The 23248-nt window shown below is 59.0% G+C and overlaps 1 protein-coding gene and 1 pseudogene across 3 annotated transcripts in view; both read right to left on the bottom strand.

Moving 5' to 3' along the window:
- The window catches only part of C13H1orf21 (chromosome 13 C1orf21 homolog), a 142547-nt gene that overhangs the window by 91778 nt on the left and 27521 nt on the right, over window positions 1-23248 (bottom strand). The window contains exon 1 of one of the 3 annotated variants that reach the window (XM_089311989.1): window positions 9190-9661. The exons of the other annotated variants lie outside the window; for them this stretch is intronic. The gene's annotated coding sequence lies outside the window, so the exon portion shown is untranslated. Of the gene's footprint in view, window positions 1-9189; window positions 9662-23248 lie in introns of those variants that run through there. 3 annotated transcript variants of the gene reach the window in all.
- On the bottom strand, window positions 92-18260 carry LOC149122457 (uncharacterized; annotated as a pseudogene).

Genomic DNA, 23248 nt, shown 5'->3' with positions numbered 1-23248 from the left:
CATGATGAAAGCGGCTCTGAGCCACGGGCCACAGGCAGCCGGGAGAAGCCATGGGGCTTCCTCCCACTGCAGGCCACCTGGCCACAGGGGGTCAGGCTGGTACAACGTGGGCAAACAGGGCCACGACGGTCTGTCCGGCCGGTACTACGAGAGGCAAACAGGGCCACGACGGTCTGTCCGGCCGGTACTACGAGAGGCAAACAGGGCCACGACGGTCTGTCCGGCCGGTACTACGAGAGGCAAACAGGGCCACGGCGGTCCAGCCGGTACTATGAGAGGCAAACAGGGCCACGGCGGTCCGGCCGGTACTACAAGGGGCAAACAGGGCCACGAGGGTCCGGCCGGTACTATGAGAGGCAAACATGACCTTGTTTCTCACAGAGAAGCCCCGAGCTCATTTCTGTACAATCCTTGATTCTGCTATACCTCACAACACAACAGCACCATCACCCTGCCCACAGGTGCCCCTTGGACAGGGGAGGAGGCCCCGCCCACAGGTGCCCCATGGACAGGGGAGGAGGGCTTTCTCAACCCACAGGTGCCCCATGGACAGGGGAGGAGGCCCCGCCCACAGGTGCCCCATGGACAGGGAGGAGGGCTTTCTCAGCCCACAGGTGCCCAATGGACAGGAGGAAGCCCCGCCCACAGGTGCCCCATGGACAGGGAGGAGGCCCCACCCACAGGTGCCCCACGGACAAGGGAGGAGGGCTTTCTCAGCCCACAGGTGTCCAATGGACAGGGAGGAGGCCCTGCCCACAGGTGCCCCATGGACAGGGAGGAGGCCCAGCCCACAGGTGCCCCATGGACAGGGGAGGAGGGCTTTCTCAGCCCACAGGTGCCCCATGGACAGGGGAGGAGGCCCCGCCCACAGGTGCCCCATGGACAGGAGAGGAGGCCCCACCCACAGGTGCCCCATGGACAGGGGAGGAGGCCCCGCCCACAGGTGCCCCATGGACAGGGAGGAGGCCCAGCCCACAGGTGCCCCATGGACAGGGAGGAGGCCCAGCCCACAGGTGCCCCATGGACAGGGGAGGAGGGCTTTCTCAGCCCACAGGTGCCCCATGGACAAGGGGGAGGCCCCGCCCACAGGTGCCCCATGGACAAGGGGGAGGCCCCGCCCACAGGTGCCCCATGGACAGGAGAGGAGGGCTTTCTCAGCCCACAGCGGCTCTGCGCCAGGCTCTAGGCCCCAGGATGGAAAGCTGTGTAGGAGGGGTGAGTCCCTGCTGGAGCCAGTGGCAGTGCACGCTGCCCACTGTCCTGCAGAGCAAGCCTTCCGTGCCTGACACACAAGCGCTGAGCTCCCCCAAGACCGTCCGTGAAACCTCCGTGCACAGGCACACATCCCGCGAGGCTCTGGCTGGTGCCTCTCTGGCCCTCCAGGGAAAGCAGAGGCCACACGGGACTGGACGCACTTCGATCACCTCCACCATCCAGCGCACAACACTGATTCCTAAGCAAGACTGCTTATAAAGGACGCAGTCACTCCACGAGCGTCCACCCACGCCCTTCGTACACAGGCAAATCCGCGTTCACACGCCCATACCCGCCAGTGCCCCTCCCACGAGCCTGGGCAGAGGAGGCCTCCAGCGTGCAAGATCCGGGGGAACTCTGCAGCCAGCGGTCAGCTCACGTGTTCTCTGAGCATGTGTGCGACCACACCTATCTTCAGAGAAAACTGTGTGCACACACGTGCTGTGTGTGGTGTGCACGCGTGTGCTTGTTCATAGTATTGTGCATAGTACTGCACTGTGCATACATACGTGTTTTCCATGCCACGAGCACATGTGTGTGCACGCACATGTATGTTTATGTGGCTCTTCTGAGCCACAAAACAGTAAGCACTACCATTGCTGATAGACCAAGACTAAACCAATCTTCCAAAATTGGGCAAATTATAAACTTTTTTAAAGAACAGACCTGAAACTATGTTGATATGGCCAATCAGAAAGCAGGCTTTAATAAGCCATTTTGTGCTGGTAGTGGATTCAGAGGTAAATGGCAACGTTCTTTTTGCATTCTCATGTCTGACTTTAAATAAAATGACTCATTAACAAAAACTGTGGGTAAGGTTCTCTCCTTATAAAGGCTTTCACTGACCCAAAATTCAACTGCATGTGATGTCGATGGGGACCGAGGACAGGAAGGTTGAAACAAAATGACCGATCTGGCCACACACTTATTTTTATGACTTTTATGTGGCTGTATGTATGAGTGCATGTGATCATGTGTGAGCAGGTGTATGTGTATGTGTGAGTATGTGTATATGCGAGCAGACATGAACATGTGTGTGAGTGTGTGTGATTGTGAACATGTATGTACGAGTATATGTGATGTGTGTGTGTGACCATGTGAGCAGGTAGGAGCATTGTGTGCACTGTATGTATGTGTATATGTCTGTGTGTGCAAATAGGTATGAGCATGTATGTGTGTATCCATGCATGTATATGTGAGCACGTGTGAGAGCAGGTATGAGCGTGTGTATGTGTGTATGTGTGTATATGTGAGCATGTGTGAGAGCAGGTATGAGCGTGTGTATGTGTGTATATGTGAGCACACGTGTGAGCAGGTATGAGCATGTGTATGTGTGTATGTGTGAGCACACGTGTGAGCAGGTATGAGCATGTGTATGTGTGTATGTGTGTATATGTGAGCACACGTGTGAGCAGGTATGAGCGTGTGTATGTGTGTATGTGTATATGTGAGCACACGTGTGAGCAGGTATGAGCGTGTGTATGTGTGTATGTGTATATGTGAGCACACGTGTGAGCAGGTATGAGCATGTGTATGTGTATATGTGAGCACACGTGTGAGCAGGTATGAGCATGTGTATGTGTGTATGTGTATGCATGTGGGTATATGTGAGCATTGTTTGAGCAGGTATGAGCATGTATGTGCACGTGTATGTGTACATGTGAGCATTGTGTGTACATGTGCATATGTGACCATGTGTAAGCGGATATGAGTGTGTACATGTGTGTACGTGTGTGAATATACATACGTGTGAGAGCACACATGAGCATCGTGCATGTGTGTGCATATATGTGAGCGTGTGTGAGCAGGTATGATCATACACGTGTACATGTGTGTGCATGTGTATAGGTGACCATGTGTGAGAGAAGATGTGAACATGTGTGTACATGTGTGTGAGAGCATGCTGTGAGCGGGTATGAGTGTGTGTATGTGTGTGCATATATGTGAGCAGGTATGAGTGTGTGTGTGCACCTCCGGGGCAGATGCCCCACCGGGAGCATCGTCTGCCCTGCTCGCCACCCTCAATCTCGCAGGCTCTCATTCTCTGCACTAAAGCTCTGACACACGCTAACACGCGTGTACTGCCGGGCGAGCATCTGTCACAGGCACATTCCCTGAAGTCCTGAGGGGGTGTGGGAGCCAGGAGGGCGCACGACGAGAACACGACGGGGCCAGGCTCTCCCCCCACAGTCACGGGTCCAGCAGAGGCGCTCCCCAACCTCGAGCCTGAGGGACAAAGTCCGCACACAAGCTGGGCGAGGTAGCCCCATGCCACCCCCACGCGTCCACCAGACACCCGCCTGTGTTCTTGCAGCCGACTTCTAGGCAAGTGACCCCCAGATCTACTAAAGCACCTGTGTCCAGCTTCTATTCCACACCTGCCCCCTGACCCAGCACAAACCCAGCAGAGCACAGCAGGGACCCGGCGGACATGTACTTGACATGCACCAGACATGCACTTGACATGTACCTGACACACACCGGACACGCACTGGACACACACCTGAATCCACTGACCTTGATCCAGTGAAAGCTATGAGGTGTCTTCAAGAAGCTCACGGGAAAACGATGCATGCATCTTGAATGTTTTGGCACCAAAATAAACTTGTCTTTTAATTCCATGAACTTCTGAGGTCCCCTAGTCTATTCAGACAGGGAGAGCAGGAAGTGAGCGGCCTCCACTTCTGACTCACGTGTCTGGAAGCGGTGCAGGGGCTGAGACGCCGCCTGTGCCCAGACCCCCACGAGCACGTGGCTGCTCCCTGCTACGGCTGGGAGAGCAGCAGCAGATGGCCCAGGGGCGGAGCCGGCAGGGCGCTGCACACCCCACTCCCAGCCCCAGGCCTGGGGCATCTGGGGGATCCCCGCCACACCCGACAGCCGCCCTAAAGGGTAGACTCCGTCTCTCTACTCTGATCTGAAGTGGGAGCCATTCCCTAAACTGTAAAGAGGCTGTCATTAAAATCGTCCCAATTACACATTTTTGTGCTTGAAGTTAATCGCCCAAGAAATTGCACAGAAGAGGGGTCTCCGCAGACCACCGCCTGGGCAGCCACTGTGACCCCACACACGGAGCCCACGCAGCCACACCCAGCAGGGAGGGAACCAGCCAACCAGCAACACTGGTGGAAGGGTTACGGTGAACCAGACAACGAGCCCACGTCACGCATGTTCCCACGTGACGTGTTTCCACAAGGACCAAAACCTCGCACGGCAGACACTCGAGGGTCACCGGTCACACGCCTCCGTCGGCAGAATGGCCTTCCCTGGAAAACCTGCCCCTTTAAAAGAACAACACTCACTCCAGCACCCACGCCGCTCTGGTCCCCAGGGGAGCGCTCCTGGGGACAGCAGCCACCCTGTCACCAGGAGCCAACGCGGGTCTTCAGCCGGCCAGACAGCGCCAGGTCGGGGGGGGGGGGCAGGGAATGCTCAGGGTTTCCCTGGAACATGTCGGTGTCCAAGAACTTCCATGGGAAAGCAAGCCTGCTTCTCACGTGTTCGGGCGGGTCTCGGCGGAGGGCAGGAAGTAAGGGCCAGGCAGATTCCACACGGCCTTACTCATCGCACGCCACCTCTCCACACCCACCCGCACAGCGCCCGGGCATCACGCTCAACATCACCCATGCCACGTGTGCCCAGGTGCTGACCGTGGCCCCACAGGTGAGGACGGAGTCCTCGCTGGCTGGCACTGTCCCCTTTCCACCTCCCTGCCAGGGGCTGCGTCCGCCCCTCCCTAGCCTGAGTGGTGCCGCTCACGTGCCCAGGGACCGCTGGGAGGATGCTCTCCCCTCACGGCCCTGCACTGGCCCGGGCAGGTGCACAGGTACGACTCTCAGAAGATGGTGTCGTGTGGCTTCCCCGACGTCACCTGGGGAAGGGTAGGCACCCAGAAACCATCCCCGCCGAGAGCAGACAGGTGGGCAGCAGGGGCGGGACAGCTACTACAAAGATCCCGGGTTCGGGAGGCGAACGAGGTCCCCCTGGGCAGACTGACCACAGGCCTGCCGTCTCCCTCCAGGCTGGGCGCCTGGGGAGGCAGAGCCTGTGGTGCAGACCCAGGGGAGGTGAGCAGGCGTGGACGGCTGACGAGGACGCTGGGTCCGCCAGAAGCAGGAGGCTGTAACTGCGACAGCTGTCCGCTGCCAGCTCATCCTAGGACAGGCTTACGTCCGCTCACTACGACAAAGGCTGCCTGGGGCCAGCGCCCAGCCTCAGGCGGGGACTTCCCGCCTCCTGCCCAGGCAGGACCCGCAGCTCCGGGCGCAGGTGAGGCCAGGGCCCGGCAGGCCTTGCTCAGCCATCCAGGCTCCGCCCAGTGGGAACCCACCCTTGCCTCTCAGCACCTCTTCTTGTTTTTCTCTTTTAAACGATTTGTTTATTGATTTGAAACTCAGAGTGACAGACAGACGGAGAGACAGAGAGACACTGGTTCACTTCGCAAAGGGCCATGACAGCCACGGCTGGGCCAGGCCCAAGCCAGGGTCCAGGAGCTTCATCGGGGTCTCCCACGTGGCTGCAGGGGCCCAAGCACCAAGGTATCCACGTGGGATGTCAGGGTCGAGGGGCGACTTCGCCAGCTACACGAATGCAAGCCCTGTCTCTTCTCTTCTGCAGCTGTGGAAGGAAAGCTGGTTGGGGAAGTGAAGGAATGTTCTAGAGGCTTCTGGGCTCTAGGAAGGAGCAGTGGGCGACAGAGAGAAAGGAGCAACACAGTGGCTGCCACGGAAACGGGGAGAGCAGCGGGGAGAGCAGCGCCCCCCCACCACGCACAGGAAAGAACCCAGGCGAACAGGCTGGGCGCCACAGGCACCCGGCTCCATCCACCCTGCACAGAAAACACCGGGGGAAAGGGCACTGTACTGCGCATGCACACACACACACACACACCCCTCCCCATCACCGCCCTGACCCCTGCACCCCGGTGTAACGACCACACACACACATACCCCTCCCCATCACTGTCCTGACCCCAGTGTGACTACTGCACACACACACACACACCCCTCCCCATCACCGCCCTGACCCCTGCACCCCGGTGTAACGACCACACACACACACACACCCCTCCCTATCACTGCCCCAACCCCAGTGTACCACTACTGCACACACACACACACACACACCCCCCTCCCCATCACCGCCCCAGACCCCTGCACTCCGGTGTAATGACCACACACACACACACACACCCCTCCCCATCACCGCCCCAGACCCCTGCACCCTGGTGTAACGACCACACACACACACCCCTCCCCATCACCACCCTGACCCCTGCACCCTGGTGTAACGACCACACACACACACACCCCTCCCCATCACCACCCTGACCCCTGCACCCTGGTGTAACGACCACACACACACACACCCCTCCCCATCACCGCCCCAGACCCCTGCACCCTGGTGTAACGACCACACACACACACACCCCTCCCCATCACCGCCCTGACCCCTGCACCCCGGTGTAACGACCACGCACACGGCAGCCACGCAGTGTGGGTAGTGTAATCATCTAGAGAGGAGTCCAAGCTCACAGGCGGGTGTGTGTGTTGTGCTCGAAGTTCCAGGAAAATGGAGTTAAATGATAAGGCTACTTTGGTTGCAAAAACCGTTGAGGTCATATCTGTGACGGCTTCAGAAAGTGCACGGGGAATAAAACTACCCATGGATTTCAAAATTTTTGGCCTCCCCAAAAACCTTATGTTCTCATTCCCCTTCCACTCTTGGAGCGCCCTCCTCTGCACACGCCACACCACTTCCCAGGCGGGCCTCGGGCAGCACTGGACGGCGGCCCCCACCAGGGCCCGGGCCAGCCCCCTTGGACTCCAGGGCCGGCTGTGCTGTGTTCAAGGAAGGCCCCGGAGCCCCCATAGAGCACACGCTCACGACGGCCACACAGGAGGTCACGTCCCCCAGAGAAGCCGGGGGTCAGTGTGGCAGTCCCGGTACAGCCGCTGGAGCACACGATCCGGCACCCGCTGGTGAACACAATGCCAGACTTAAAGGCAGAGACAGACATCAGAACAGCCCAGCACCGCACGCAGGGCCCACGGGGCAGGCAGAGGTCCAGGGGAGCACACAGGCAAGGGCTGTGACGCTGGCCTGGCTCGGGGAAGAGCACAGCTTTTCCGCACACACCTGTCCTGACGGCAGCCTCAAACCACAGTGCGCTGCCGAAGCACACGGGAGCCAGCAGGCTGCGCCGGCACCTGCACCGCCGGCATCCCCCACGAGTGCCGGTTCGAGTCCCGGCACTTCCGCTCCACCTCTCTGTTCATGAGCCCGGGAAAGCAGCAGAGGACGGCCCAAGAGCTTGGCTCTCTGCACCCACGGGAGAGACCTGGACGGAGCCCCAGGCTCCTGGCTTACGTGAGGCCCAGCCCGGCAGCTGCGGTCACGGGGAGTGAACCAGCGGAGGAAGATTCCGTCTCCCCTTCCCCCCTCTGTAACTCCGCCTTTCAAACAAGAAACTGGACAGGGAGGGAGAACAGAGCTTCCAGGAGGTCAGAGGTCGCCCAGCGTTTACACGTGGGAAATGCTGACGGCCTTGGCGTTAAGTTCGGAAGCCCTGGCAGCAGCCACAGCTGCTTCATTCTTACTTGACCCACACGTCGGATCCACACGTCTGTGCAGACGGACACCTGCCTGCCGCGTCCCTCTTCCACTCCAAGGCTTTGTTCCTCACACATGGTGCCCAGGAAGACGGAGACAAAGGGCAACCCGGATGAGCAGAACTTTGGAGTCGAGGCCTGAGCGTGTTCTAGGACCAGTCAGTGTCACAGCCCAGAGAGCTGGAACAGCCTCCCCACCGCACCACAGGGCGCGGCCAAACTGGCAAGTGCTGCACCCACGCAAACTCCCCCACATTCCGGTCCCAGAGCTGCTCTGTCCCAAGAGGATGTCAGCCAAGGGGGTCACTTAGCACTGCACATGAGAAAGACATCATAAGTCACCTAAGCTGCAATGCAGACCTGCGCTATGCGTCACGCACACGGGGACGCGGCCACACAGGGGCAAACTGGCTGACCCCGGGCCCGGCTGCTAGTAGAGCCAGGGCCTGGCCTGAGTCTGCCAGCTGCCAGGACCCTGCCCACCCCCGGTCCCGCCATGGGGGCTGTCGTTCCCAATGGCCACCCGTGTACCCCACGGTCCCGACGCGGAAGGCTCTAAGGCAACCCTTGGACATCCTCCCATGTAAGCCGCCACCGCATGACACACCATCACCCCCGCTGTACAAACCCCGGCTAAACGGGCCTGCACATCCTCATGGCCGCACTCCGTGAAGTGCTCTAAGCCAGACCCAACAACTGAGACCAGCTCAGGATCACGGCCGCTCCAGATCTGCTAATGAACTCCCAGCAGGCTCAGAGCTGCCCTGTGCTAAACATAGCTCTCCCCATTTGGCCACCGCAGGCAGTCTGAGCGGAGCGGGAAAGATGGCCGGCTCTGCCAGCCGGCTCGTAACACGGGGCCAAGACGACCCACCCCACGGACCACCCTGCGGGATTCACACGAAGTCACGTATGTGCTCGGTCCACGGAACCGCCCCGCGTGGTTCCAGCGAGCACACGACGACGACGGTGCACCTGCCCTCCTACCCCGGCTCGGGGCAGATGCGCGGAAAAGCCTCCTTTGGGTCAAGTAAGAATGAAGGAGCTGACAGAGCGGTGAATGAGCCTGAATGCTGCCGCCAGCCCCAGCGGCAGCAGCCTGGAGTGAGTCATGGATCTGGGGGCTGATCTGGCGTCTGGTTCCCAGACGCCTCAGATGGCTCCTCTCCTCCCAGGAATGCTAGAAAATCGCTAAGTATTCTTGGGTGCGGCAAAGGTTTCAGAAAAGCACTGTGAGGATTAATTAATGGAGAACGAGAAGTAAGACACAGCGTGGTTAAATAGGGAAGCGGAGAGACGCGGTAACTCACTAAAAATAACTCACTCGCAAAGCCGAGAGGACGCCCGCAGCTCCCGGGCATGGAAATTCCCACAGCCACAGAGGAAGCTCTGTGCCGTCGGGGAGGGCACCGACGCCCCCCAGCAGGACCGCAGGTTCCTGGAGGTGCCGGGTCCAACAGGCGCGTCACGTGGGCCCTGCCCCTCCAATCGCGGGGCCCTCTGCCCCGGGGCACCCGCAGAAGGTGGCCGGGCTTCCAGCCGGTCCCGGACCTGGGAAAGGTGAGCCAGGTTTCCTAGCAGCATTCTGTCTGCACTGCTGGGTGCACCCCTGCGTCAGGGACTCGCACAGCACCGCTCTCTCGCTCTGAGCCCACGGCTTCCCCGGCGGGGCCGTGAGGCACGGGAGCGGTCCCATCACACCGCAGGAGAACAGCGAGGCCAGTCTGGCGGCACCAGACTCCCTCAAGGCAAATGAGCAGACAGGCTCCCCTAATACCGAAAAACAAAAAAAAAAAAAAAAAAAAAAAAAAAAAAAAAAAGAAAAAGAAAGAAAGAAGCCGGCGTCTCTCCTGCGCTGCGGGCGTCTCGCACGGTCATCAGGACCTGTCGTGGAGAAATCAGAGTCCACCCCCACCCCACCCCCGCCTCTTCACACCCCGCCCCCCCCCCCCGAGCTCCTGCCCACAGCAGCCCCGGGCCCAGCCGGAATCAAGAACCCCAGCCCAGATCCCTCGGGCCCCTTCTTTGGAGAAACTCGCCAGCTGTAAGGAGTCACTTTCCTCTCATCTTTTCCACTGTAACCCACGAAACCTCAAGGAGGGGCTGGCGCTGTGTGCAGTGGGCTAAGCCTCTGCCTGCCGCGCCGGCATCCCACATGCGCGCCGGTTCATGTCCTGGCTGCTCCTCTTCCAGTCCAGTGCTCTGCTGTGGCCTGGGAAAGCAGTGGAAGATGGCCCAAGCTTGGGCCCTGCACCCATGTGGGGGACCTGGAAGAAGCTCCTGGCTCCTGGATTGGGAGCAGCTCAGCTCCAGCCATGGCAGCCACTTGGGGAGTGACCCAGTGGGCGGAGTCTCTCTCTCTCTCCCCTTCTCTCTGGAACTCTGCTTCTCAAATAAATAAATCTTTAAACAAAAACAACCTAAGGAACCCTAAGGTTTGCTTCTGCGCCACCTTCCCTGCCTTCTTCATTTCCATCCCCTTGGGAACAGAAGGCCACGCCCGGTGATGGACGCATGTCAAGGACTTTCCCAGTCCAGGCGTGGTTGGCCACACCCACTTCAACAAAATCACAACATCTGTCACGCTTCTCTGCTTCCTGACACGCCGACGTGGACAACAGCGCTTCTCCACGGGCGGCTGGGTGAGCCCCAACTCCGCCAACCCCGCCTTCCCGCGACGGTCACCTGTGAAACGGCCACGGGGGGCAGGACCAGGACACAAGCAGGCGCCACCGCGAGCACACAGACGGGCTGGCACGGGAGCGGTTTGCAGGGACCCGTCCTGCATCTGCAGGCACCATGGAGGCTCGGCCAGGCGTTCCCGTGCTGGCTCTTGCTGGCGCTCTGCAGCCTGGACACAGCTTCTCCAGGGCCTCAGAAGCGCAGCCCGGACCCTCCAGGCACGTGCCATCCCGCGAGGGACGGCGACTGGCCAGTGGAGCTTCCCAGCCAGCGACGGCCTTAGGACGCCCATGAACCACCCCTCCACCCTGGGACACCATGCCCCGGCCCCGGCTGTGTCCGGCACTGCCTATTCCCCCACCGTGTCTTGCCAAGGCCAGGGTTTCCTGGGGCACCTTGAAGCAAATGAATGCCGGGAAGCCCGTGCAGCACCGGAGCCGTGTGGCAAGAGGGGCCGGGCTGCTCTTCCCCCTCTTCGGTCACCAGCCAAACCCATGGGAGCAAGAGTGACCCGGACAAACTCCGAGAGCCCCCTTGGTCTCAGGTTCCGGAAGGGGAGGCACAACCCAAGAACGGCGGCTGCCTTGCACCCTGCTGCCCACCTTGGCCCAAGGTGACGCCAGGAAAAAGGCTCTGGTGCCCCCGCAGCACCCAAGGGCACAGCAGCCCGCGTGGCCCCTTCCCATGTCCGCCTGTTCACCTTCCTGAAACGAGCCCCGGGCCCTGTCTCAGCTCAGCCCGCTGAGCTCAGCCTGCAGGAAGCCTGCTCGGAACAACAGGATGATCTGGCTCCAGAAAAGAGGGGGCGGGGAGAGAGACGCTGAGACCCAGACAGATGGCCTCCAGGGCGACTCAGCCCTCAGCTGCTGAACAAAGCCAGAGGGTCTCAGCACCCATGGGCTCCTGCCACCCTGCCCCCTCTCCCGCACAGGGGCTGCAGGTCCCCGGCCCTGCAGGTCTGAGCTCAAAGGTGCCGTCCTCAGAGCGAGCAGAAAGCACTCTCCTCTCCCCAGACGCTCAGCGTGCTGACATCATCGAAGCCCCGTTTCCTTAGGGGTGGTGGCCCCTGCCCCAGCCCCGCCCCTCGGCCTGCAAGTGCTCAGGAGCTGTTGCTGGAGTGAGGAGTGAGGACGTCCCGGAGGGCAGAAGGGCCTCGCCGTGTCCCCAAGCCGGGGCCAGGAAGGTTGAGCAGGGCCCTTCTCTGTGGGTGGCACTGGGTCCCAACGCAGCTCTGCCCAGCCCGGATGGCGACAGACAACCCGTCCATCGCCAGCTCTAGGTGGGCCCCAGGCTCTGTGCTGACCACTCCCAGATCGTCACACCCCAAAGCCTTCGGCCCTCACCTTGGACCCATGCGACGACACACTTGTAAACAGGGCCGGAGAGGGAGAAGTACGCGGTGCCCCCATGGCAACGCCACCTGTTGACCCGCGTCTGCTCCAGCCAGTGTCCTGCCCCCCACCCCACCCGGCACCAGCCACGGCCTGTCCTCCTCCCCTCACCCCTGCCAGAGCAGCACCACGCGACCACCACGCTGTCCCCTCCCCGTTGTCCCTGCCAGCCATGGCCACAGGGGCCCCGTGGTCAGCACCCCTGTGCAGCCACCTGGTGCAAACAGCCTCCTGCCTCCCACGGTTTGGGGCCTTGTCTTCCCGCCAGTGCACGGCGGGTCACCTACTTCAAACACCACCCAGCACGGAACGGCTCTGGGACATGGTGCCAGGGCGGCAGCAGAGACTGACCTTCCACCAACACGTCCCCGCCAAACACAGCCGGCCCTCAGAAGCCCCCCAGCTTTCCCACCTCAGCCACGGCATCCAGGAACACAGGGCCACACCCAGAGAACCATGACTCACACAGACACACACATTCACATACACACACATACACACACAGAGACACACAGACTCACACACATTCACATACACACATATATACTACAGGCACAAACAGACACACACAGACACACACACACATTCACATACACACATCTATAATACACAGACACACACAGAATCACATAAAAATACACACACACACACATTCACATACACACATATATACTATAGGCACACACAGACACACATGCAGACACACACACAGACTCACACACATTCACATACACACATTCACATACACACATATATACTACAGGCACAAACAGACACATACAGACACACACAGACACACACACTGACACACAAGACTCACACACACATTCACATACACACATATATAATACAGACACACACACATTCACATACACACATATATAATACAGACACACACACACATTCATATACACACATATATAATACAGGCACACACAGACACACACACAGACTCACATATATAATACAGGCACACACAGACTCACATACAAATACACATACACAGATACACACAGACTCACACACACATTCACATACACACATATATACTACAGGCACAAACAGACACACACATATATAATACAGGCACACACACACACTGACTCACATAAAAATACACACACACAGACACACACACATTCACATATACACATATATACTATAGGCACACACAGACACACATGCAGACACACACACACTGACTCACACACAAATACACATACACAGACACACAGAGACTCACACACCCATTCATATACACACATATATAATACAGGCACACACACAGATTCACACACACACTGACTCACAAATACACAGACACAGACACACACAGACTCACACACACACATTCACATACACACATATATAATACAGGCACACACAGACACACACAGACTCACATACACACAGATTCACACACAGAAACATACACACACACACACTAATATACATGTTCACATACACACACGTAATACACACATACACACACAGACTCATACAAATACACAAACACAGACACACACACTGACTCACATACACACATATAATACAGGCACACACAGACACACACACACACTGACTCACATACAAATACACAGACACAGACACACACAGACTCACACACACACATTCACATACACACATATATAATACAGGCACACACAGACACACACAGACTCACATGCAGACACACACACACTGACTCACACACACATACACATACAGACACACACAGACTCACACACCCATTCATATACACACATTTATAATACAGGCACACACAGACACACACACACTGACTCACATACAAATACACAGACACAGACACACACAGACTCACACACACACATTCACATACACACATATATAATACAGGCACACACAGACACACACAGACTCACATACACACAGACTCACACACAGAAATATACATACACAGACACACAGACTCACACAATACACACACATTCATATACACATATATTCACATTCACATATAATGCACACATACACAAATACACACACTCATACACATGCTCTCACAAATACACACATGCACACATGCATATTCACACACACAAATACAGACACACACAAATACACATACAGACCCACATATACACTCATATACACACACATAAATACACACAGACTCACATAATACACATACACAGACTCACATAGATACACGTATACATACTCGCACACATACTCCCACAAATATACATACACAATCACAGACACACACACAAATACACATACATGCACATACTCACAGACACACACACGCATACTCACATACTCACAAACCTATACAGACTCACACTGGCACATACACACAGACACAGATACACACATATACACACGTATACTTACACACAAATGCACACATGCACGTGTACGAACACATATACACACACTCGTACACACACTCGCGCGCACACACACTCTCTGCCTACAAACACTGGTTCTCTCCTGCTCCAGACCTGGCCCAAGCCCTGTGTATTCCGGGCCCAGCAAGGGCTGCTGTCACCATAGTAAAAACGTGACTTTGGCACATTGGTCGTGGCAAAGCCGTGACACCAGGATCCCACCCTGGAGCCTGGGGCGAGCCCAGATCCCTGATGACACAGCTGGGAGAGCAGTGGAAGATGGCCCCAGTGCTCGGGCCCCTGCACCCACCGGGGAGAAGCTCCTGGCTCCTGGCTCCGGCCTGGCCCAGTCCCAGCCATTGAGGACTGAGGTCATTTGAGGAGTGGACCAGCAGATGGGAGATATCGCTGGCTCGCGCTCTCTCTCCCTCCCTCCCTCCCCGCCTCCCTCTCTCCCTCCCCCCCACCCTCCCTCCCCGCCTCCCTGTCATTCTACCTGCAAAGAACTAGCTAGAAGTCAGTGAACTTCTGGGGTTTCTCGGGCATGAAGGGAGCAGCTGCTGGAAAGGTTCCCAGGGATGAGACCGGAGGGCACCACCTCTGGGCCTGGAGGGCGAGGTGGGGGTGGGCTCCCAGGGCCACAGGTCCAGACTAAAGTCCCTGGTCCTGCGTGGTGGCCACCGGGCCACATGTGGTTCCTGATGTGACTGGGCCACGTGTAAAAAGGTATTATTTGGATAAACTGACTTAAATACTTCATTAAACTAACTTCACCTATTTTCATGTTATAATAGGACAGATGACCAGTGTGGCCTATGATCCCGCTGGACAGCAGTGTTTTACAGAGATGAGAGACAAGGGTGAAGGGCCCTGTGGGCAGTACCACGAAACGTCCCAGGTCAGGGGCTCCGTGGGCAGTTGGTGTGTTCAGACCTGCAGTCGCCACGCAGGCAGAGTGGACATGGCACCCTCACCGCCTCTGGAAGCAGTTCCTGCACGCCTTACCCTCCCCTTCCCCCGAGCTCCATTCCCGCAGCCTGAGCAGAGGGAGGATTTTCCACGGCCGCCGTGGTCTGGGAACCGGGCAGGGAAGACTCCAGGGCGTGGCTGATTACACGCGCACACGGCTCTTCCAACCCTGCAGCCAGGAGAACGGCCGCTGGGCCTGCCACGGACGAGGAGGCCACGCACGTCCCCACCCCCAGACCGCAGAGCGCCTGCCACGGCTGCCCCAAGGGAGGGGGACCCCAGGCCCTGCAGGAAGTGCACGCACCTGGGTCTGGGGGCTCCTGACCCTGTTTCGGCTGAGAACACCAAGCCCACTTGGGCTTCACCCAAGATCCCAGCCCGGATCCCAGCATCCCAAGGGCAGCAGCGAGGAAGACCTAGGGAGCAAAGGCCCTAGAATTTGCGTTTTGCTCCTGAAACATAACGGAAAACAGCAAATTCGTATTTGGGGTCCTCTGCTCCCACTGGAAACGGCGGGAGCCACGCCGAGGAGCCACCAAGGGGCTCGGACCCCAAAGCCGGCTCTGCCCTGCGTCCCGGGCCCGGCACAGCCTGCACGGGAGCCCAGCGGCTCTGCATTCTTCCTCTTCCCCTCAGAGGCACCAGACCGGAGGAGAAGAGATGATGAACGGGAACACTTATACATACTCCCAGGCTGACGAGAACCAGAGAGGAGACGCAGAAAAAGCCGGAATTCGGGCTGGCTGTTGGCGAGCGCTGGGGATAACAGGTCCCAACGCCGGAGAATTCCAGAGCTGCTCATCAGATAAGGAAACGAGGCCGACTGCACATTCAGATCTCACCCGATGTGGCCTCATGGGCCGACTGCACATTCAGATCTCGCCCGATGTGGCCTCATGGGCCGACTGCACATTCAGCTCTCACCCGATGCTGCCTCATGGGCCGACTGCACATTCAGATCTCAGCCGATGCTGCCTCATGGGCCGACTGCACATTCAGCTCTCGCCCGATGCTGCCTCATGGGCCGACTGCACATTCAGATCTCAGCCGATGTGGCCTCATGGGCCGACTGCACATTCAGCTCTCACCCGATGCTGCCTCATGGTGCAAACGCCTGTTTTTCAAAACGTGAGCGACTGGCGGCTAATTAAGCCTGTTTGGGAATGGTGGACGTTAGCATGGTTATCATCACCGCGTTAGGAGTGGGGGGAGACAGACAGTCTCACGAGCGGGGACACGCCTAGACGGCCGACTCCTTGGACGCGAGGACAGGGGGCCGGAGCCTCTCCCCACCCCGCGGGCACCTGTCCATCGCCAGGTCACAGGGCACAGACTTGAATTTCTGATGCTCAGAGTACAGCACACAGGACCTACACATATGGAAAGTCGTTTGCCAAAGACACTAAAAGAGTAAGAACGCACCAGCATTTCTGGGACACTCTGCTGCTGCTGCTGGACCCGGATGCTGTCCGCTCTCCTGACCTCCGGGGCCCTCACACTCTGCACAGCCCCAGTCCTCGCTCCCCACCAGGTCTCTCCGCACCCCAGCACCGCAACCGTGTCCATGGAAACGCGTTCAGTGTCCGCCCGCTCTCCTAAATTAAGTCAGCTGCCTACAGTCCCCACAGCTTCACAGAGATGCGTTTCTTCTTTTTATAAAGAAAACAATGACGTCATCCCTGAGTGCCAAGAACCCCGCCGGGAGCGTGGGGCAGGAGCTGGGCGCGGCACCGCACTCAGCTCCCGGCAGCCCCGGATCCGTCACCCTCCCGGGAGCCGGCAGCGTCTCGCGGAGGCTGAGGCCGGGGCGGCCGTTTTCCTCAGCCACCTCCGTCCCTCACATCCCAAGGCCACCACGCCGGGCTCTGGGGTCCTCCAGAGAGGAAGCAGCTCTCGGCCCGGGGCCGCTCACGGCTTCCTGCCCCCGTCAGGCCCTCTGAAACACCCACGGGAAACAGAACCCGCTCCAGAACACAACAGGAAACCAGAACCATCCGAGCATGTGAACACCCGCTTCGGTCTGCAAAACCTTGTGGATCCACAGCCCCGGCGGCTCTGACGGCCAAAGGTCACGTTTTATCCACTCTGGCACGGCGTGGGTGTGGCTGGTCCTGCCAGCTGCCTCCCCGTCCCAGCCACGGGCACTCTAACTGCAAAGTAAAATTCCCCAGGGCATGACAACGGCTCTCTGATCGGCCAGGCTGTGGGAAAGACCCCGGGCCCTCGGACACAACAGAATACATAAGGGCCGGAGCCGGCGAGAGGGAGCCCCGGGACCCTCCATCAGAGCGACGGTCTGACCACGCTGTCCAAACGCAGCTACCTGTCTGTGCCGAGACTCGGAGGAAGAGCAAGCGTGAGAAGAGGGAGCCACGCCGCTGCCTGCGAGGCGGGGACGAGGGGGGCAGGCTCTGCCGGTGGGACGCATGCTGACTTACCGAGTCCGCGCCCCAGGAAACCAGGAATGGCCCGCGAGGAGAGAGCAAAAGACAGCAACGAAAAACAGCCCGTTCTCTGACCCCGTCCCAGGCCCTTCCTGTCCCAGCGGCTCTGGGACCGCCCCAAAGCCCTTCCCCAGGCGGCACACGTGCTCACCTGCAGGTCCCACCCATGGCCCCCACACGGAGAGCTCCACCTGGGACAGTCCTGAGGGCAAAGACAGGCGCGGGAGGGCTGGGCTCCGTCCCGTCTCACAGACAAGGAAGCAGAGAAGTCCCTCGCCCAAGGCCACGCAGCTCAGCCAAGACGTGAACCCGGGCGACTGGACGGATCCCGTTCCAGGGAAGCCACTGGGCGCTGCGGCCTTGCTCGGCCGGATGTGGGTGGCCACCCGGGAGCTCGCACCTGTGGGCAAGGCAGGATGGCAGTGCCGGCAATGAGCTGGGCACGAGGAGGGGACAGCCACCGGGGGCCGGGGCGAGCCCCGCCTCAGCCGGCAGGCAGAGCTGAGGGGCCACCAGGTCGTCAGGGGCACCCATGTCGACCTCGTCACTTCCCAGACGCGGACCCGGGCCAGGAGAGGTCCCCTCACCTGCCCACAGGCCCAGTCTGTCTCCCTGGCCGGCCAGCGCAGACAGCAAAATAACCTACAAAGGAGAAAAGGCAGCCCCAACCGCGAAGGGCCCTGGGGTTTCAGCAACACAAGACGCTGGCATCAGGGTGTGTGCCGGGGGTGGGGGGCGGGTCCAGGAGACGAGACGCATGGGTCCCTGCCCTGGCCGCACAGGCTCAGCACCTGCCGCAAGCAGCAGGCCTCAGGTGGACACACGGAGTGCCCGGCGCACATGCACATCCTGGCTGCACCGCGTCCCTGGAGAGCAGGGGAGGGTGTGCTCCGGTGTCAGGCCTGGCACGACGCGGTGAGTGACAACAGAGAATTATCTGTGCCACGAAGGAAGGTTCCGGTTGCTCAGAGAGCGGCGCGAGGGGGACTTGTGAGAGCAGGTGCCACTGGAGCCCAGGACGGAGGACGCGAGGCCTCTGGCACAAGGCAGGGGCCTGCAGGTGGGGCCGGGAGGCTTGCGGCCCTGTGGGACTCGGGATCTCAGAGCGCAGGGCAGGAGAGCGAGGGGCCAGAGGCCGCGTGTGCGGAACAAAGCAGAGGGGACGGCAGCAGACCCCAGCCACGTGTTGTCCCGACAGAGCCCAGGGTCGGCCCTGCCTGAGTGACCCCTGGAGGAGGAGCTTCCCGGCACAGCCCACGTCTCCTCATGGCGTCTCCTCGGCTCCGCCCGCCGCCCCTGTCCTTGGCATTGGCTTCCCCTCCGCCAGGATGACGCAGGAGGGGACCGAGAAAAGCTGCCAAGTGCACAGCCCTGGGAGGCAGAGCAGCATCAAAGACCCCGTGGAGCCACTGGACACCCTGACAGGCCGGTAGGGGTCTCGGGGAAGGGTTCAGGGGGCTCCCCGGCAGCCACAGAGGACGGCTCTGCCGAGTGCCATGCGCAAAACTGCGCGGGCTGCACCGGCAAGTGCGCAGATCCTGGCTTCTCAAAGCTGGCCCCTGACCTTGTCCGTGCACACGGACGTCCAGCAGCAGAGGAGGTGGGAGGATCCCTTGTCACAGAGGGCTGCCGGGCACGGCAAGAGCAGACGGGGCTGCTGGGGCCCAAGGGCAGGGCGGCTGCGCCCCACGCTGTCTCACACGGCCACACGGCCACGCTGAGGTCAGCGCGGCTGATCTGGGCTGACAACTAAGGACGCTGACGCACGGTCACTCAGGCATGCGGGCTGGAGCCAGGGTCACACCCAGGCCTCATTCCCTGCTCTTTCCCAACCAAGATCAGACAAAACCAACGGTGACATTTAGCAGACGCTGAAAAACAGCCACCAGAGGTTGCAGAAGCTGTCGCTAAGTGCAGGAGAACAGCCGGCCCCACCCACGGGAGGAGGCGAGGCCGGGCCTGCCGACGACCACGCGGAGACCACGGCACCAAGGCACACGGCCTGGGTCTGCTCCCAGCTCCATGTCCTGTGACGCCCACCGTGGGGTGGCCACCACGGGGGCCGGGGGCTGGCACGGGGCCCGGCACATCCTGATCTCGCTGGCCTTCCCTAGTTCCCATCTTCGTGGCACCCTGCCAAGGTCAGCTCACGCTCGGAGCTCCACGCGCCACGCCCGCCTCCACGCCTCTGAGAGGTCCTGGGAACTCCCAGCACGCCTTGAGGGTGTGTCGGGGCGGGCAGTCTGAGAAAGCACCCGTCCTGCAGGTCTGGACGCTGGCGAGCCTGCGTGCCTGCGTTCCTGCCCCAGTTTTGTCGCTAACTCGCTCTGTGATCTCAGGCAAGTTGTAACTTCCCGATGACGCAGATTCTCCCTGTACGTGACGAGGGCTGAGACACACGGGCTCCAAGGACTCTGGAGTCGCACTCAGCTCAGCCCTGAAATATGACCAGTCCCGCCTTACAAGATCCTTCCAATGGAACTGGAATTTCAAAAAAAAAAAAAAAAACCCCAGTATGCTCCACGACAGTTTGCAAAGATGATAAAAGCTGTCACACCAGAGAGCACACTTAGTGCAGACAGGGAAGCCGCAAGAGGGGACCAATGAGAGAGGCTGAGGCAGGCAGGTTCTGGCTCAGGCTAAGGGAGAGAGAACTTTCCAACAGTAAGTTGAATGATGGATGGATAATGGATGGATGGATGGGTAAGCTGTCCAGTGACACACACCACACCCAACCCCCAGAGCTGAGATACTCAAGGGTAAGGCTGTGGCATTCAAATGGACACTTCCAGCACCTACCCCAGCAACACGGGAAGTGGGGGGGGTATGGATGGAGGACGGATGGGCAGATGGATAACAGATGGATGAATGGATGAAGGATGGATGGATGCACAGATGGATGGATGGATAAAAGGAAGGCAGGTAGGTGGATGAATGGATGGACAATGGATGGACGATGGATGATGGATGGGTAATAGATGGATGGATAGATACATGGATGGATGGATAATGGATGAATGGATGGATGATGGATGGATGATGGATGGGTAATGGATGGATGGATGATGGATGGATGGATGGATACATGGATGGATGGGTAGATACATGGATGGATGGATAATGGATGGATGATGGATGGATAGATGGATACATGGATGGATACGATGGATGGATGGATGGATGATGGATGGATGGGTAGATACATTGATGGATGGATCGGTAATGGATGGATCGGTAATGGATGGATGATGGATGGATGGATGGATGGATGGATGATGGATGATGGATGGATGGATGGATGATGGATGGATGGATGGATACATGGATGGATGGGTAGATACATGGATGGATACATGGATGGATGGGTAGATACATGGATGGATGGGTAATGGATGGATGATGGATGGATGGATGGATGGATGATGGATGGATGGATGATGGATGGATAGATGGATACATGGATGGATGGGTAGATACATGGATGGATGAATGATGGATGGATCGGTAATGGATGGATGGATGATGGATGGATGGGGGGATGACTAGAGGGAAGGCAGGCAGGTAGGTGGATGGATGGATAATGGACAGATGGATTATGGATGGATGGGTAGATACATTGATGGATGGATGGATGGGTAGATACATTGATGGATGGATGATGGATGGATGGATACATGGATGGATGGGTAGATACATGGATGGATGGATAACGGACAGATGGATTATGGATGGATGGATGGATGGGGATGACTAGAGGGAAGGCAGGCAGGTAGGTGGACGGATGGAAATGGATAGGGCATGAATGTGAGGAAGGACAATGGACAGGTGGCAGGTGGGTGGATGGACAGACGGACAGAGGGAAAGCGGAGCTCCCGAGGAGCAGTGAGCCCCCCTCTGGGTGTGCTCAGGCGCCAGCTGCTGGGGGCACTCAGAATGGATTTCTATCCCACGGAGGGGCTCCACTAACGGTGGGATCGTTTCCCTCCCCTCCCCCCTCACAACTCATCCTGCACATCCCTGTCAGGTTAACCTGCCCGAAGCAAGTTCTGTCCTGTGGGAGCCTCCAGCGCAGGTGCAGACCTTGCAATGCTCCCCCGCTGCCTGTTCAACTACCACCACGTCCCGGTGGTCCCGGGACCGCAGGCCTTCGGCCCACTCTGCCTCAAGGGTTTCTACGCATCTCTCAAAAGCCAGCTCAGGTCCCTCCGCAGCACGAAGCTGCCCCTCCTTCCCCACAGCCCACACACACACAGTACCGTGTGTGCCACTGCACGGCACTCAGACAGTGGGAGAGGAACGCAGGGGGACAGGTCTCTCCCTAAGGCTGTGAGGTCTCTGAACGAGGGAGGGGTCTTCTCTTCTGCACGCCCAGCAAGAAGCAGAGTCCCAGACCATCCTGGTAGTTCAAGAATGATAGTAACAGCAATAGGAACTGTTCATTGTCCGTCATAAACCAGGCCTCCTCTTAAGCTCTGATCCCATTATCTCCTTGGTCTTTATGGTCCCCCTATTGTGCTGTCTGAACAAACAAGGAAGCAGAGGCTGGAGGAAGGGCAGATCATCTACACAAGACACAGACCCCTCTCCCTGCACAGGGCCACCGTGGCGGTTGGTGTGTCCGGCGCACCCCAGCACCGGGGCAGGAGGGCCTTCCAGATGCTGCCGGCTACCCTGTGAGACAGACCGACCCACGGTCACAGCACAGCCCTGCAACGCCGCTGCCGGGGAGGACAGGAAACAGCAGCAACAGAGACTTCCAACCGTCACGCACCCACCGTGCGCTGCCGGTGCCGGGAGCCGCAGCACCAGGCCCCCCACACACACGGCACAGGGAGTGCAGCTCCTGGGGCCCAGGCGCCACGTTCAGGGCCCCAACTGCCTCTCTCAGTTGCCCTCTGCACCTGAGCGCCCCACGTGAAGCCAGAGTAGCATACTTCCCACTCACGGGATGCTGCAGCCGTCAAAGGCGCAGCCTGTCTCTCCCAGCTCAGCCGTGCACACGTCAGTCCCCTCCACAGTGCTCACACATGCACACGTGTGAACACGCATGACGGGGCTCCCCAGCGTCTCTCTCACGCAGCAGCGATGCTGGAATGAGACGCCCCAGTCGTCAGGCAGCCCCGCTGTCGCCAGCGCTTCCTACCCCACCCCACGGGTCACTCGGCGTCGCCATGAGGGAGGGAGTTGTGTTTTATCACCCACAACGGCAGCCCCACCTAGGCAGGCGAGAACCAGAGACGGACAACTGGCGCCCTGCCCAACAAGCACCCCACTTCCTGGTCTCCCCGCCAAGCTGAGGCGGCACAGGGCAGGTCACAGGCACTCGCACACAGCAAGCTTCCCCTGGGGCCAGCACGCCGTCCCACAGCCTGGAGGAAGTGCACGCGCCTCACGCCCACCTCTGGTTTGGTCCAACTCCCCGAGGCGGACGCAGAGAAAGCTCAGGAGCACCCACGCCACCCGGCGTCTGCTCCCTCTCAGAGTGGCGGAACACGGCCAGACGACCAAGACACCCCCAGAGC

This window comes from Oryctolagus cuniculus, chromosome 13 (assembly GCF_051225735.1).
Source record: "Oryctolagus cuniculus isolate XC-2025 breed Fujian yellow rabbit chromosome 13, ASM5122573v1, whole genome shotgun sequence".
NCBI lineage: Eukaryota > Metazoa > Chordata > Mammalia > Lagomorpha > Leporidae > Oryctolagus > Oryctolagus cuniculus.
Note: the sequence above shows the minus strand (reverse complement) of the source record. Positions and strands in the feature narration are given on the sequence as shown.